This window comes from Papio anubis, chromosome 19 (genome assembly GCF_008728515.1).
Source record: "Papio anubis isolate 15944 chromosome 19, Panubis1.0, whole genome shotgun sequence".
In the NCBI taxonomy this organism is placed as follows: domain Eukaryota; kingdom Metazoa; phylum Chordata; class Mammalia; order Primates; family Cercopithecidae; genus Papio; species Papio anubis.
Genome location: NC_044994.1, coordinates 58,305,625 through 58,324,903, shown reverse-complemented (window position 1 = coordinate 58,324,903; position 19,279 = coordinate 58,305,625). Strand labels below are relative to the sequence as shown.

The 19,279-nt window shown below is 33.9% G+C and overlaps 1 long non-coding RNA gene across 2 annotated transcripts in view; it reads left to right on the top strand.

Annotated features, from left to right (window-relative positions):
* The window catches only part of LOC108583133, a 157,496-nt gene that overhangs the window by 20,203 nt on the left and 118,014 nt on the right, over window positions 1-19,279 (top strand). The window lies entirely within an intron of this gene.

Below are 19,279 nucleotides of genomic sequence, written 5' to 3'. Positions count from 1 at the left end.
TTAAAATACATTCACCTTAAAGTACTTTCACATTACAATTTTATATTCCAGTGCTTTTGAATATGCCTCATTTCCTAAATTTCCAACATTTTAATTACTCTAATGTAAGAATATGTAGTGTATGTCATGTTTCCTTAAAAATATACCTATAATACTTTATAATAAATCCATATTGTTCTATTTTATGTAAATTATAAGATATGTAAATAATTGCTTCAAAAGAACACAGTAGGTCGAGTAATCTTTTAAACTGTTTACTTTATATTGAACACTCTGCATTAAAATATAATGAACATATGAGTATAAAAAGAGCATGGAACCTGACACACGAATAAGCAATATTGGAAGAGTTTTACATCTGTAATTCAATACAACCACAATTAACATTTCAAAAATATGTGTTAACTGACAGGATCATCTAAGTTACTGTTTTCTTGATACAAGTTTGTCAGTTTGGAGGTTTGCATTGAAAGAAACAATTGCAACAAAAGAGGTTGAATGTCTCTTGTTTTCTTTCCTCATCAAGTCATGATAAAAGCTCAACAGTATTTTTTTAAATAAAAATTTCTGACCGGGCGAGGTGGCTCACGCCTGTAATCCCAGCACTCTGGGAAGCCGAGGCGGGCGGATCACGAGGTCAGGAGATGGAGGCTATCCTGGCTAACACGGTGAAACCCCGTCTCCACTAAAAATACAAAAAAATTAGCCAGGCATGGCGGCGGGTGCCTGTAGTCCCAGCTGCTGGGAAGGCTGAGGCAGGAGAATGGCGTGAACCCGGGAGGCGGAGCTTGCAGTGAGCCGAGATCGTGCCACTGCACTCCAGCCTGGGTGACAGAGCAAGACTCTGTCTCAAAAAAAAAAACCAAAAAACAAAAAAATTACTAGCAGATTCTAAAGTGCATCTGGAAATTAATTGCATAGAAAGAGATAATATTCTGGAAAAGGAGAATAAACTTTAAGTAACATGTTTCCTAAAATGCCATGTTAAATACAACTATAAAGTTACAAAAATTAAAAATATCATAACACAAAGAATAAAATAATCTTGTCATAGGCAGGTTTAGAGATACAGAATGCTAGAGCAAAATGTGCCCAGAAACATATTAAAGTGTAAATAGGCATTTACAAAATAATAAAATGTGGAGCGTACCCTGTTCAGTAAAGGGCTTATGTATATTTGGGTAACAATTTAGAAAACAACCTTCCCGCCACAGAGACACATACAAATCTAATGACAACAAAACATAAAAGGATTACTACCTGACAACATGCATGCACATTAATTCTGGGAATAAATATGAAACTGTTAACACAACACTAGAGAAATATTTGCATTTGAAGACAATTTTCCAAAAAAGATGACATTATGACTGTTATACTGACCTAAAAATGAACATGTGCTAAAAGATATTATTTAATTCACTCAGTGAAGAAGCCAAATTAATCCTATAAATGATTCACGAAAACAGACATATTTAGGCAGAGTTGAGTGAATAATCAAAAAGTGTGTTGTATATGGACAATGGTTGTAAAATAGCTGAAAGAGAAGCCTGGCATGTTCTATACAAGCATTGTTTGATTGATACACTTTTTTTTTTTTCCCCCTAAGGTTCTCCCTTTGTTCTATCAAAAATATTCTGAAATAAAAATTATTATTAATCACAAACTGAGGTTGTTCTCATTAGATCTGACTGTATACAGAGCTGTAGCAAAAGTGTAAATTTACCATATAGGCTTTGTAACTTCACCGAAATTTTCCTAAGAAATCCCATGTAAGGATTTTTAAATTGTCTTAACAATTTTAAACTGTTTTAACAAACTTTCCTGACTCTAGGAATCAAAACTAAGACACTCTCTCCATCAGGATTTACCTGCAGTAACTATACATTTAGGTGAATTCTGTCTCTAAAATATCGTAATTTCCCTGGACTTACCAGGAAGTAAACTTTCTTGCTCACATTTAAGGTCGAGAGCACTGTAGACAAGTAACAAGTTCCATTTTCCCAAGAGGGTCGTGAGAATACTGCTCTGTAAAATCAATCTCATTTGATTAAAATTTCCGGTCATAGTTGATTAAATGAGCATTGTTTTCAAATATGACATTCCAGGCATGTTCTTGGTTGCAAAATCATTTTTTCCAATTACATCCTAATAAAAAAGGAATTTTGTTTTCACTGAACCTATGCAAATAACTGTATTGTCATGAAAAGTAAGATTCAGTAAGAGTTTCTGAATTCTAGGGGGAGAGGGCCAGGAAGAAAGAATAAGCGATCATTTTGAAGTGTTTTATTTCAGATTAGAGAAACAGAATTTACTAAGTTGTTTTGAGTTACAGACAGCTTAAGAAGAAAGAAAAAGGGCTTTCTAAAATATCCAGAAAATAGACCATTAAGACATCAATAATATCAACAGCAAAACAAAAATTGCAGCCATACCTCATCAGCTCATTCAGTCCTCTGTGATTAAATTCTTGTTTCACTGAATCTTGGGTTAGAAGTTTCAGCACAATTTTAATACATCTTTTTAAATGTTAGTGCTTCTTTTCAGACTGATTATTTGTATACACTATAGTTCAAGGCAAATAAAAATCCCTCTTCCACAGAGGTAGAACTTTCTATATCCACTCAAATTTTGTTCTTCACTCTTCTCCTTCTCATTCTATAATGACCAGACATTTTACTTTGGAACAAAAATATGTGTTTTTCTCTTAATAAACAAAAACCTATCTAATTATCTTGTATACAAACTTGTATTTCGATGTCATTTTTGCTTTCAGTAGTCTCATTTGTGTATACTGATTATAACCTTTTACTAATTGTAACTTGTAGTCAAAGTAACTTCTACTGCACAAAGGAAATTATAGGATGAATAATTGTGAACTGTCTGCCAAACACCAGCATTTTAGCAACTAACAAAGTTCATGAATATATATAACACTAGTTGCTATACTTACAACTATTCCTTTAAAAACTGCTTGAAGAAGCAAAAAATGAATATATTTATTAACAGAGCTTCCCTGTACTTTAGAAAATAAGTTCTAAAGTGAGTGCTTTTCTGTGGTATAGAAAAATAAGTGCATATACATGTAAAATATTGCCTAGTTATCAATGTTTTGGTATTTTTATCTTAGAAATGAGCTAGACATTTAATAACTATCCGTGAATTAACTCCATTTAATATTATTCCAAAATATTATTGGCTAAAATTTTGGATTATCTTCAAGATAACATTCTTCCAGCATAATTAATGTTGGAATAGTTTGTCAGAATAACGGTTCATTTTGGGTAAGCAATAGCTTACATTTTTCACAACCTTAAACATTAAGTAGAAATAATGTTAGTTTATTTGATAAGTAAATATAAGTAAAGGAAAAACATATGCAAGTGAAATACAAACATACGCGCGTATTATTCTTACTCATAAACCACAGAAGACAGAGCTGCTTTGTTAAACCAAAAATAGTAGTTTTGTTTGTTGAAGATTTACCTACAATTTATGAACTTGAATTTTTAACTCTTTTGTATTGGTTTCTGTAAAAATACATTTCCTTTCTAGTTTATTAAACATATTAGAAATAATCCTATTTTCTCAGAAAATTAAAAAAATATTCAATTTGCCTTTATATACTAAGCTTCTTTAATTTTACAGATTTTATAATCTAATTTGTGAAGACAATTTGGAGATAGAATAATTACAACATACTATATAAAGTAAAGGTCTTTATGAAATATAGATATTTAGGAATACACAGAAAAAGAAAACTGGTAGTTTCAATCCTGAAATTTTAGCAATAGGTAAAGATTAAGCACAGAAACACAAAATTAACTGGTTCAGATACAAAAGAGGTTTTCTTTCTGGTGGGCACAAACTTAATTGTTTGAGGTCATAATAGGACAGTATGCAAACAAACGAAAGACTAACAAACCAAATTTTTTGTCACGTTTCACCTAACAGAGACTGTTAACTCCATAAACCATTAATTCATTTCTAGAACCACCAAACATGCAAACCATAAAACCAAATTCCCTACTAAAGAATAGACATATTTATAAAGAGTTAGAAAATTGTTTATGATCGAATCAGATGATCTAAAAAGGAATGTCCTATGTAGACAATAAATTGTGGAAAAATAATGCAAAAGCAAGAAGGCTAAAATCATGTGATCTGAAGCAACAGTCTTTCACCAATGCATAGGTTTCTGTTGAAATTCAGTTTACCTCTGCTTTCTTAATATGGGCAAGGCTTTCTAAGTGCCAGGTAAGCCAGAAGTCATAAAGAAATGGTAAAAATGTCTATCAAAATAAAACATATTAGAATAACCAAAGGCAGCATAATTCAATTTAAAGGACTAGAATGTAATTGGATATATATACACACACATACACATATACACACATATATACATATATATATACACACATATATACACACACATAATCTTCAATCAGCACAGACATAAATATAGACATCTATCTCTTTAGTCAACACATGTGCATCTATGTATTCTAAATATAACTATAAACTATTATATAAGGCATATATAAAGTACTTGTAGTCAGAACATTCACATTATTTTGAAACATTTGTATTATAAAAACTTGTAACATTAAATACAACAATCCATATAAAAGAACAAAAGCTATGAACAGGGAATAATAGAAGACTAAAAGCAAATTTGAAATGCTGCCCAATCGTACTAATCATCATGAAGAGAACAATTAAACCATAAGAAAGAATTTTTTTTCTATTCAGAATTGAAAACGATAAAATTTTCAAATATCTACATGAGATATTTGAGTCACTCTTCAAAAAGACAAGAATTTGGCGTTATCTCTTCAACCTTAAAATGCACACACACAGTTGTTGGAGCAAATTTGCTTCCTTTATTCTTTTTATTTTTGTATTTTGTATTTTGTCTCATTAAAAAACAAGCATGTATATTATATATTCATCTTGACATGAAAAACAGTAATGGTAATTCTAATAAAAACTAACAGAATGAGTGCATGTGAATTACCAATATTGGTAGGCTCTCCAAATATGCAGCTTTTGCTGGTACAAGTCTGATTTTTGCATGTTCTGTTGTCTTTATGTAGTGCATTATATTTGTACCAAAGTTACTATTGTTTTAGATGAATAAGTTATTTAATTAATTTCAAAATAGTTATCAAGGAATAATCCAAAACTTCCTACCATAAAAACTAAGATAAATATTGAAGGTGATGGCTATCCCAATTAAACTGATTTGATCTTTACATTGTTTACATCAATGTATCAAATTATCACTTGTACCCTCAAATATGTACATCTATCGTGTATTAATAAAATACATAAAATAAAAGAGCTGAGAATAATAAAAGGGTTAGTAAAACTATAGGCATTTCACACACTGGTAAACTGTATTTCCAGCAAGCGTGTTATTCTTGAATATCAAAAGAAAGATTCATCATTCATGCTCTGTTTGTTGAGGGGTATTTGTGTTTGTGTACTACTAGATAAAATGTATTTATTTTTTACAACTCCTAAATAACCTGACTTTTTGGGGGGATGTGAAATAAAGCCATTTTATTGAGACTTCCAACCACACCAGAAGGGAAGTCATTCCTAAGGAAAACACTTTAATTTCAAAGGAAGCATACCACTGAAATGTCACCCTTTTTGCAATAAGCCATTGACAGCAGCTAAGGTGATTTAAAATGGCATTCAAGGTATAATTCATGAAAAGGACTGGTTTGGTTTAACATAGGTACACCTTAGTAAGAGTATCAGAAATCTTCAAACAGTGATATTACCACTTAAAGCTCTTTAATTAAGTGGAGATAGAAAATCAAACCCCAAGTCATCTGTTCAAGTAATGCTGGGAAATAATAACAGCTCTCATTTGACACAGTGATGGATTTTTTTTAAAAAAGAAAGAAAAATGGGGCAGGATATTTGGTAGGTGAAAGAGAATGCTTTCTTGGGGAATGAATATGGAAGACATTTGAAAGTCATTCACTGCAGGGCCAGGCATGGTGGCAGGCCCCTGTAGTCCCAGTTACTCCGGAGGCTGAGGCAGGAGAATCACTGGAACCCGGGAGGCGGAGCTTGCAGTGAGCCGAGGTCGGGCCACTGCACTCCAGCCTGGGCCACAGAGTGAGACTCCGTCTCAAAAAAAAAAAAAGGTAAGTCATTCACTGCAGAGCATCCTTGCCCTTCAAGATGGCAACATTCTATAAGAAAAGTCAGCTTAATATTGCATCTCCCAAACACTATTAAGTCTTTGATTTCTCCTCGTACATGAGGAATTCTCACCAATATAAAACCAAAACCAAAAATCAAAATGCTTATTTTGAGTATTAAGCAGCTCTACCACCTGACTGATAAAAATAAATACTCCAGCTGAAAACTCCTGACATATTCCTTCCCTGGTTTGCTCTCTTTCATGTTGTTATTTAGTTTGTAATCAATTATCTTGACTTATCTTGGATATTATACCTCTTGTGTTCTCTGAAATCTTTTTTATTTTCAGTAAGAAAGTCTGATTCAGATATCAAAAGGTCAACATATTGAACAAACCTGTTTTTCCCAGTACATTTTTGACAATTTTATTATCTTTCTTCTTATCCAATAAAAAAGTAAGTCTCTCATAACTGCTGTTGTGAAGTGTGCAGCTGCTTGGTGAATCATGCCTGATGAAGACGATTTTCATGGGTCAATCCAAATGAACTAATATAGCATTACTTATTCCAGAAGGAAAACCAAGAGGTGAGGTTGTCCATAACAGCATTCTATGTGAATAGGTAGTAGCACTATTATAATATTTTCCGTTAGCATTCAGTTCTTGTTTAGCAGATCAGACCAATACGTATTTTCAGAAACAAACTAGCAATCAACATGATTTGAAGATGGTGATAATAATGAACAAGCAAATGGTATAATTAACCTATACTTTTTGATATGTTTATTAAAATATTTATGCAGGTGTTTATTTTCCAGATAATGGTAGTATAGCTAAATATAATTTGTAGATATTTTTCTCCAGGTTTTGTAGCTGAGTATAAATCATTCTTACTGTATTTTCATGTTTCCCCTTTAGTTAATTTCAACTATCCCATATGAGAATTGATATTTACCACTACCCCAAATTTCCCAGCTCCCTTGCATGTTTTTGGGGCCATGTGACTGTTCTGGAGAATGAGTTTTAAGGATAAGTATTTTATGTAATTTTTAGATATTTACATTTATGATTTTGGGGCATTTTTCCCTTTCTCTCTTTCACCGTGTATGTGATGGTGGAATTCCTCTGTTCCAGGTCATGGCTGCAGTAAGTCAGTAAAGCCTCCCTCTCAGCCTGGGTCTCTGATTGATCTATGGATTAAGAAGCCTACCAATTCATATTGTATGTATTATATGAGCAAAAAATAAAACTCAGTTTTGGGTTTGATTCTTAATACCCATATTCCAACCTGTTCTGACATACATGTCTCTTAAAGCCAATACATTAAGGACATTTATATTTAAAATCAAACTTTAACCAAGCCCCATTTCTTTTTTTAAAATTTATCTTTTTAAATTTTTTCTCCATAGGTTTTTGAGGAATAGGTGGTACTTGGTGAGTACCTATGAGTAAGTACATAGGTTCTTTGAGTAAGAACCTATGAGTAAGTTCTTTTTTTTTTTTTCTTTTTCTTTTTTTTTTTTTTTTGAGATGGAGTCACTCAGACTGGAGTGCAGTGGTGCCATCACGGCTCACTGCAACCTCCAGCTCCTGGGTTCAAGCAATTCTCCTACCTCAGTCTCCCAAGTAGCTGGGACTATAGGAGTGTGCCACCACACATGCCTATTTGTTTTTTTAAAATTATTTTTAGTAGAGATGGGGTTTCACCATATTGGCCAGGCTGGTCTCGAATTCCTGACCTCAGGTGATCTGCCTGCCTCGGCCTCCCAAAGTGCTGAGATTACAGGCATGAGCCACTGCGCCCGACCATGAGTAAGTTCTTTAGTGGTGATTTGTGAGATTTTGGTGCACCCATCACCCGAACAGTATATACTGAACCCAATTTGTAGTCTTTTATCCCTCACTCCCCTCCCACCCTTTCCCCTGAATCCGCAAAGTCCATTGTATCATTCTTATGCCTTTGCATCCTCATAGCTTAGCTCCCACTTACAAGTGAGAATATAGACTGTTTGGTTTTCCATTCCTGAGTTACTTCACTTAGACTAATAGTCTCCAGTTCCATCCAGGTTGCTGTGAATGCTATTAATGCATTCCTTTTTATGGCTGAGTAGTATTCTGTCATATATAGATATATACACCACAGTTTCTTTATCCACTCGTTGACTGATGGGCATTTTGACTGGTTCCATGTTTTTGCAATTGTGAATTGTGCTTCTATAGACGTGTATGCGCAAGTATCTTTTTCGTATGATTTCTTTTCCTCTGGGTAGATACCCAGTGGTGGAATTGCTGGATCAAATGATAGTTCTACTTTTAGTTCTTTAAGGAATCTCCACGTTGTTTTGCATAGTGATGGTACTAGTTTACATTTTCACCAGCAGTGTTCCCTTTTCACTGTATCCCCACCAACATCTATTATTATTTTTTTATTTTTTGATTATGGTCATTCTTGCAGGAGTAAGGTGATGTAGCATTGTGGTTTTGATTTGTATTTCCCTGATCATTAGTGATGTTGAGCATTTTTTCATATGTTTGTTGGCCATTTGTATATCTTCTTTTGGTAATGGTCTATTCATGTCTTTAGCCCACTTTTTCATGGAGTTGTTTGTTTTATTCTTGAGTTTCTTGTAGATTCCAGATATTAGTCCTTTGTCAGATATATAGATTGTGAAGACTTTCTCACACTCTGTGGCTTGTCTGTTTACACTACTGACTGTTCCTTTTGCTGTGCAGAAGCTCTGTAGTTTAATTAAGTCCCACCTATTTATCCTTGTTTTGGTTGCATTTGCTGTTGTGTTCCTGGTCATGAAATCTTTGCCTAAGCCAATGTCTAGAAGAGTTTTTATGATGATATCTTCTATAATTTTTATAGGTTCAGGTCTTATATTTAAGTCTGTGATCCATCTTCAGTAGATTTTTTGTATCAGGTGAGAGATGAGGATCCAGTTTCACTCTCCTACATGTGGCTTGTCGATTATTCAAGCACCATTTGTTGAATAGAGTGTCTTTTCCCTAGTTTTTGTTTGCTTTGTTGAAAATCAGTTGGCTGTTAGAATTTGGGTTTATTTCTGGGTTCTCTATTCTGTTCCATTGGTCTATGTTCCTGTTTTTTGTATCAGTACCATGCTGTTTTGGTGACTAATGGCCTTATAGTATAGTTGGAAGTTAGGTAATGTGATGCCTCCAGATTTGTTCTTTTTGCTTAGTCTTGCTTTGGCTATGCAGGCTCTCTCTCTTTTTTTTTTTTTGTTCCATATGAATTTTAAGATTGTTTTTCCTAGTTCTGTAAAGAATAATGGTGGTATTTTGATGGGAATTGCTGTGAATTTGTAGATTGCTTTTGGCAGTGTGGTCATTTTCACAATATTGATTCTACCTATCCATAAGCATGGGATGTGTTTCCATTTGCCAAAGCCCCATTTCTATTTCTCCTTCTAAGAAATTTAATTCAAGTAATATTTCTTTTTTATATAAAAATCTTGCTTCTGCTACCCCTTTGTATTACCTTCTATTCTAATCTTCTAACTAATTACTGTATTATTGTCATTATTTGAGGACATTGTATTCTCATTCACAGTACTTTCTTTCATTTTGTTCATCAACAACTTTTTTTAGAACCCAACAAGATAGACATTTATCTCTGTAACATCTTCATTTGTAAATATTTTTATCTACTTTTCACTTCAGACTGTATCTTGAATAATGAAACTTAATATTACCTGAAACATTTGCACCATTAAAACCTTACTATGTTCACTGTCTTTTTATGTCGTCCAAATTGTCCACTTCTCTTATTTCTTTATTGTCTCTGCAGTGGTTCTTTAGAAATATCAGAGCATTTTTCCTTAGACTTAGGTCATTTCCTTCTACTAGCAAACTTCTCTTCCTTTTTTTCTAATTTTTTTACTCAGCTAAGATATCATGGTTAATCCCTTCAACTAATTATTTGCCAATATCCTCTACATGCTTACCCAATTGGCCTGCCTGTACACCTGCACATGCATGAACACACATGTGTGCGTACACACACACACACACACACACAAAGTTGTGATGACTAATCAGATTAACCTGTTTATCTTCTATACTTTTAATGCCAGATTGCTATTGTCCCTGAAGTAAAACCATAAATTATGTAAATAATGTTGCTGGAACTTTATGTTACTGAAATTTACCTAGTAAGCTCCGCTTTCTATTTTCTATAGTGGTTATTGATTAACCTCTCTACTTTGCTCAAATATAACAGAACGCCACTATCCACATACCTCATGCTCGTAGAATATTATACTTTCTTCTTCAATTAGAGAATAAAAGGTATTACGTAAGATTTTTTATAAAGCTTTCCCAAGTGATTTTTAAGTTACTTTCAATCCTAATTGTTTAGATCTTGTCCTTCACTCTTCATTACAATGAATATTCTCATTATCCATCCTGCAAAAGGTAAATCAATTCCCTACATCAGTGCTTTGAAACCCACACCCTCATTCTCTTTTGTAACTTTCCTGTATCAATTATATCTTCACTCACCTCTATTTTTACATTCTTCATCTTATTTGTATTTTCATTTCACTATTAAACATACTGAAAACTAAAATATCTTAATACAAATATATCTAAGTATAATAACAATAGTTTCTTTTGCTTGAGAATGAACAAGCAATGAGTTTTCACTCTTGATAAGGTAAAAAACATTTTCTATTTAGATTTTTCTCTTTTAAGTCATTACTTTTAACTATCTTTGTCAGAATTCTTAGAGGTGTCTTTATATCTATGAATGAAACACTAAGGTATTATGATAGATGGTGACTGAGTGTCCTCTGTCATTACATAGATTCAATTGTATAACAGGTCTCTCCATGAATGGAGGGGGGTCTGAATATAAGCTACATATACATAAATGAAGATCCATTTCAACATTTACTGGAAAGAGGCTACTTTTCTCTCTTAACATCTGTATAATGTAGCCTTGTATTCAAAAGGATCTCTAGATCTCTCTGTGTTGTTAAAATAGTAGGGATGATATATATATGCCTTTAGTCTGGGGCCAGTGCTGCTCCTTGTCCATCATTTTTGTAAGCAAGGGTTTCTATATGAGGACACATGCAGTGTTTTGTCCTAGCCCCTTTGTGTTCATTTATAATTACTATGACTTATATCCTGCAGTCAGTCAAGTGATTCCAGATCTTCTGCGCTAAACTCAACGTTTATCTGAAGCTTTTCTGGGAAGAATGCATTCTGCCTTGGCTGTTGGTTTCTCTGCATGTTTATCTTTGTAGCTCCCTGTTTTCTGCCTTAACTATCAATAGTTCTGTATTTTTTTCATTTTTCAATATGTTTTACAAAATTGATCTAAAGACTTTGGTTCCAACACATACTTAAATTAAAACACATACAAAGATTATCTTAAATATAAGAAAATAGTGCCAGGGTATACTGGTAAGCTTAGAATAAAGAAAAGGAACCAACAGCTGTTACAAGTGAAGAAGAATCTCAATGTGGGTGCAGTGAGTGGAAGTCAAAATCAATATGTTTCCTCTGTCATTTCAACTGGAGACAAATTATCAGAGAGAAGTGCTGTGTGTTAGATTTTTATACAGGGAACTTATTTCAGACTTAAGACATGGTGAACAAATGGAGCTAGAAATTAGTTATCAAAAGGGGTCAAGATGTGTACCAGAGCTTGGGAATTCCCATCTACAAATATGCCCCTGCAAGGAAACCTGCCATCAGCTAAGATTGTGCTCCAGATGGGGGAAAATAAGAGCCACAACAATTTGTGAGATTCCTAAACCACTAGTTAGTGTGAAATTCAAATTTTCATGACTACAAGAGGTGCAGGGTCCATGAATACAAGAATTAACATAATAAAATATGTGAACTGAAAAAATTGAGTGAGCACCAGCAGAGGCCCACCCATATTTCACCATGAAGATGTAAGATGCTTTGGTAACCTGGGGCATCGGATTCCCACAGAAAACCAAGCTCCCAAAAATGTGCTTACGACAAGTATTAAACAACACGCAAAGAAGCGTTGGCGAATCTACTAAGTGAGCGAATTAGGAGAGTTGTATACCCTGAGAAGATTTTAAAAATAAAGTAGACCAGAATATATTTTAAAATATAAGATGTCTGAAATGTACAAAGCATTAAAAGAGGAATGCAAACAAACAAACAAAAAAACCTGTAAAAACAGGACACTGGAAAAAGAACATCTTTCAGAAGAAATCAAATAGAAATTCTGTAAGCGAAATATAAAAATGAAATAAAGTCAGCTCAGTGGACAAATTAAACAGTAAACTAGACAAATAAAAAAGATAATCAGTGAGTCATAAGTTGATTTTTCATGTATTTAAAAACATTTTGACCACCTACTTTGTGTAGACTAATAAGGCTCTGCCCTTATCCTTACACTCCAGTTGGATAAAGAGAGGAAATAAAGAAGCAGATAAATCCCTAATAAATAATGTACTTCCAAGCAGTGATAAGTGATATGAAAAAAAAATAAGATACTGCAAAAGAGAGTAATATGAGTAGAGAGAGACAATCAAGTTAGGGTAGTCTTGGAAAATCTCTCCTAGAAGGTAATGTGTAAGTAGAGACATAAGTGAAAGAATGTAAAAAGCAAGACAAAGGTCTAGGAAAGAATATTCCAGGTGAAAGATGCAGTGAAAGGAAAGGTCCTGAAATACCAATTAATGTGGCTCGTTGGAAGAACAAGAATGCCAGGGAAAGTATGTAAAGAAAAGAGCAGTATAAGATGATTTTTTAAAAATAAGGGCTAATATTTTTTGAATCCAAAACATAAAATGTTGAAATGTCGTATCTTATCTCCTTTCCTATGAAAAGTGTTATTGAAATTGTTTATGTAATTGTTCATTGGTTTATGTTCTCCTTATTGGATCACCTTTTCAGTCTTCATATGCGTTCAGTTTGCCCCTAGACTGCCCTGTGCTTCCAGTTCTTGAAACTACCCAGAGGAGCCTCTCCACAGTCACTGCTGAAGGTGTCTTTGCTGATATCCTTGTGACAATCTATAAAGGGATCTGGATGCCAAGATACTGCTTATTTTCACAGAAATGATGTAAAGAGGCTTCTTCTCAACATTCCAAACTACACTTTTTGTTACTCAGCCCTGAACCATCACTGCTAAAATTGAAAACTTCATGTTCCTCATCTTTGCTTTTCTAGCTGGAAAGTTACATGGAAGCAACAGCAGCAATACAACACTTACAACACACACACACAACTTTACCCCACAGAGCAAACAACAGTAACTCTGCAAAGTATAATCTTTATTCATAAAAGGTCAAGAAATATATAAATGATACCCTGAAATATCTAACCCAATAAATTGTCTCAATTGTGCACAAATAGTAGATGACTAATCCAAAAATATATGATCAAATTTTAAAGTAAGGTTGATACCTTATGATTTCCTTTAAAAAAGTTACTGTAGCGTGCCAGAAGGTAAACTAAAGTGTTTATTATTGTTCCAGAAAAGGCTCAGCAGCAAAATTCAGATGATAACCAGGCTCCATCTTTCATAAACTCAAGCATTAAGATTAGGAATAAATGTAGGTCCCAAAGTAGGCCAAGATATAATTCCAATGAACTAATTATGTCCCTATGTGTTTGTGTGTGTGTGTGTTTGTGTGTAACTTCACATAGTGCCTAGCATAATTGATGTATTCAGTTACTAAATGTTAATTCATTAAGTGAGGGAAAACAAAAAATACTGATGTAATTTTTGTTTGCTATTCCATTATGAATGTTATATCTGAGGTAGATTCCATTATATTGCCAAAAAATGTCTTAGGTTAACATCTTCAGAGAGTTTTTCTTTAAAGATTTTCACTTATGTCTCAGGGATGCTTTGATAGAAATTTGTTATTTATCAACATTAGCAGAGTAATTGAAAGTAAAGGAGGATGTCAGCTTTCTTCTAGAAATGAGATTTTTCAGGTCAAATGCACTTGCTTTGGAATGATTCCAGTTGCTAAAGTATCTTGCAAAAAAAGCGTAAGTAAGTGCATTACACTAAATTTTTAAAATCTAAATTTAAATGTTTCTTTAATATCCCATTTCAGAGCTTTTTATGATTTGTTGCCATGTCTGAGGATAATAGTTGGTATTATTTCTGCTTCCTCTTGATCCCTTTTAATTTTTAATTTTATACTTAGGTTCTAGGTTCTTAGTTCTAATATTGAGTCATTATGCTTCACTAGATATCTCAGAATTATTGGTTATCTATTTGTATAAAGTAAGTCCTTACATAATGTCATTGACAGGTTCTTAAAAACTGCTGACTTTAAACAAAATAACATATAACAAAACTAATTTTACCATAGGCTAATTGATACAAACAAGAATTAAGTTCCTATAGCATCTTTCTGGTTACAAAAAACATCACCAAACCTCTAAATAAAGACCAAATTACTTAGCAAATTAAACATGGACATAAATGTGAGGTATACATACACTGAAGAAAGATTAATAGACACAAGTAAGAAAATTATTTCCCATATTATTTCAGTTCAGGGTTGTGGGTGCCCAGAATATCTCCTGGCAGCATAGGACACCCGGTGGGAACCAGCTCTGGACAGGACACCATCCTGCTGCAGAGCCGCTCACACAGAAACAGAAACACACACACACAGACACACACACACACGCCCCCACAGCAACACCGACCCTCACTCACCCACACTCCTACCTAGTGGCCCAGGCTGGGAATCAATCTTTTTTTTTTTCCTCATGGTTGTAGCATCATTGAATGAAGCAATATTATTCAAGGACTTGCTGTATATGAATGAAAGCTTAAATTGATTTCTTCATTAATTTTCTCCACACATTCAAATCACTTTTTAAGACCCTTCTCCTGCCTAGTTTAGTAGAAGCATAAGTAAAGTCTTATTTTTTTAAATCATCTAATCTGTAGATTTCTAAGTCAGTTGCAGAACAGTACTTATTTTAGTGCAAACCAGAAGACTGTCAAAGCCAATACTTAGTTCCTAGTCAGTTCCTTCAGCTGCAGAAGACCAAAATTTACTTAGAAATATTTTATCTGTATTGTTTTTTCAAATGGAAGTTTAAAATATAATTTATTATTTAAAAAGAACATGTTTATTTATAAATACAGAAAAGTGTTTATCCAACTTATTTTTGCTCCCCAGGAAGCCCTGTGTACAGAAAACAATCTCTTCAGAGAGACTTATTTCTTTCGCTATCCTGTGGGTAGACCAGCGAGTAGATATATACAGGACACAGATATCTCTTTTGCATGCCCTCTCTATTTAAGTAGAGAAAAATTTTTTAAAAATTAAAACCATTTTGGTCTACAGCTTCATAAGTTGCATTATATACTGATATGATTTGGCTCTGTGTCCCTACCCAAATCTCATCTTGAATTGTAATCCTCATAATCCCCACATGTTGAAGCAGGAACCAGGTGGGAGGTGATTGGATCATTGGGGTAGTTTCCTCCATGCTGTTCTCATGACAGTGAGTGAGTTCTCACGAGCTCCGATGGTTTTATAAGGCAATGTTCCCTGCTCTTGCCTGCTATCTCTTGCCTGCTACCGTGTAAGACATGCCTCTTCCCCTTTTGCTACGATTGTCAGTTTTCCTGAGGCCTCTCCAGACATGCAGAACTGTGAACCAATTAAACCTCTTTTCCTTATAAATTACCCATTCTCAGGTATTTCTTTATAGAAGTGTGAGAATGAACTGAAACATATACAGTGTTTAATTTATCGTTTTTTTTCTCTTAGTTGACTATCACCTTCCACCTTATCTAGCCACAAATCCAGGACCTGCATTTTTTTTTTCCTATTCTCCACTGCCTAAAGGGTATTGTGTAAAAGGTAAAATCCTAAAGTGAGCATGAACCTACCTCTCCCTCCTCAGTGCTCCCTATTGATATTTCAACATACTACATCATTTTAGACAGTTTTCATTATTTGGAGATATTTTCATTCTATCAGTATATGAACTCAAGGTTGGAGATGGTGATTTATCCATCTGTGATTTTCCCAAAGAATGAATCTTGTACAAAAAAAAAAAAAAAAAAAAAGCACTCATTAACTACTGGAGAATTGTATCCAATCTTCATTCTTAATTCTCTTGACTCCAAGCGACTTCTGAGCAGAGTTGTCATTGGGAGATTTAGAATGACTGAAGAATGTTAACAGATATTTTCACTGCATTGAGCATCAAAATGTGTAGATTTAAACTGCACGAATCTAACCACCATAAAAAATAAAAGTTGAAAAATAATTAAAAGGACAATGATGATAATAATAATAACTTTTAAAAGCAGCCAAAATATACTGAGTACTTTCTTTGTATCAGACCCTGGTCTAAACCCTTGTCATTTACTAGCTTATTTAATGTTAAGAACAAAGCTATAATGGGTGATATTATTAATGCCTGTATTTTATTTCTCTATTGATTTTAAGTTTTTCGAAATTGTGGGTTTTTTTAGATTTAGGGTATACATGTGCGTGTTTTTAAAGTGCATATATTACCTACTGGTCTCCACCTATTACCCAACTAGTGAACATTGTACTCTACAGGTAATTTTTCAACCCTTTCTTCCTCTCCCACCCTCACCCACTTTTGAGCCTGCAGTGTCTATTATTTCCATCTTTATATTCATGTGTATCCGTTGCTCCTAATTACACGTGAGAACGTGGTATTTGATTTTCTGTTTCTGTGTTCAGTTAGGATAGTGCATTGCCTCTATTATATAGATAAGAAAACTGACACTAAGATTTACCCCATATCAACAGCTATTAATAATCTAGCTAGCATGTAAGTACTGGCAGTCTGACTCTGGAGGGAGTTTGTACTCAGACTTACCTAAGGCTGTATCCTATACTTCAGAGAAACTTGTTTCAGAGTAGACTCATTATTGCAGTGATTTTAAAATGCAGTCTTTACTTCTATATATTTTAACAGTATTTCATTTTAAAGGTATAAATTAAAATTGTTAATATGTGAGCAGCCTGAATAATGTGGTATTAATGTTTGAAATTGGCTTTCTAAGTTAAAGGGCACAATGTCCTGAAAATGTGGTCCTAAGGAACCCAGCTCTAAACACAGAACATTCACAAAACACTTCTTATTAAATTGTTGGAAGCATGGGCCTCACATTTGCTGTCTCAGGTGATTCTACTACTGGCCATGCAGTCTGGTTTTTCTCTCCGTGATGAATAAACTGTCCTAATTCTAGATTATAATGAGATGTTCAAACTGTCGGGTGCCTCTTTACTCAAACTCTGACTTCTGAGAACAGATGACAATTTTTTTGGTAGAAACACCAAGACAAATATTTCTGTCTTCTACAGAAAAAATACATACATCTCAGCTATATATAAAACCTAGAATGTTGCATATTTTCACCCCAATTTATGGAAACTTTTCTTTCTTTTCTTCTTCTTATTTATGTATTTATTTATTTTGAGATGGAGTCTAGCTCTGTCACCCAGGTTCTAATGTTCAATTTTACCTTTTCACCAACTTACCACCATTGAAACAAAAGTGTCTCGAACTATTCCCACCTGCGTCGGAGTCACCTGGTTGTGCTTGTTAAACCTGCAGTTCCCTGGCTTTTACAGTGTAACTACTTTGTCCAACTCTGCAAGTTGGAGCCTGGGAAGCTGGCAGGGTAAAAATAAAAGAATGAATGAATGAATGGATGAACCAAGTCGTTATCATATAAAACTTCCTGCCATGAGTCCTTTCTTTTCTCCTTTATTTAAATCTTCCGTTCAGAAATGCATCATTTTCTACCCACGTTATTGCACCTTCTCTTTCTACTTCCAAATGCATCACTGACATGGTTTCTGCTTCTTCCATGGTACTGAGGCCTTCTTTAGAAATTATTGTGATTTTTAGCTATTCCTTCTTCCTTTATTTGTTGTGACTATTTATCTTCAATTATTTTAACTGCTAAGTTTTTTGAACTTGGCATTTTAATATTTTTTGTTAATAAATTATCTACTCTTTCTCCTCTTCTAATCACTAAATATGTTCATTTGTATATTCTCAAGCAGGCAGTGGTATCAGGGAATAAGATGATAATGCCACCATTCTTACCTGTAATGTCTCATGCCAGTGTGTATGGTGAGTTGAAATATGAAAATAGTGAGAAATCACTGTCATCAGTGGCTCTGCAACTTAATTGCTGGCTACATAATTTTGGTCAAGTCATTCGACATCATTGAATTTTCATAATCTCATCCATCAATTGGGATTGTAGTAAACCTAAAGCTATATGGTGCTTGAATTACATTAGTTAATCCTTGTGCATATGTTTGGCAAATTGTCTAGTTTTACAAAAATCTTCCTCTTCTTTAGAGTTATGCTTGTTTGCTTTATCTTATAGTCTACGCACATTAATAAAAACTGACCAAGAGTAATTGATATATTTCATAACGAATAAAGCTGGGAACCTAGCTTTATTAATTATAAAGAAGTACATTTGTTATTGTAGTATATCTGTGCAGAAATCTGTACTTACAGAGATTCAACCTTACATACACATGCAAAGAGAGAGAGCGCCAGCCTTCTTCGAATGTCTTATTTTGCCAGGTATTTAATATACATGAATCTAACTTATTTAGTAGTATTATTATTTCAGTTTACAAATGTAAACATCAATGGATAGTGACTTTCCCACTGGCCACAGTAGGATATGATGGTATTCTGACCTGTGGGTTTGAATACAGGGGTAAAGTGAAAGGATCAATTTGGCAAGGACCAAACTTTGTATCTGGAATTGTCTGCTGCAACACCCACGGCTCGTCTCCACCACACAGGTTTCCAAGCTGCTTGAGTTTTTGCTGCCAGATTTAACATGGATTTTTGTGTGTGTTTCTTTTGTTGTTTGTAAAATCAATATTGCTTTAGCCTCCAAGCAAAATGTAAAGGTCAAGGATTATGACTATTTCCATTGTTTTGCTCTTTCTAGTCCTCTAAATACTGAGATTTATGTTCAATCATATTTTCTGACTAAGCTGATGCCTGTGGATAAATGGGGTTACTTCTTTTATACCAAATTTATCCACCTGCCTTCGGTCTTTCTTCTTACAAATTAAGTAGTAAATAATGCAAAGC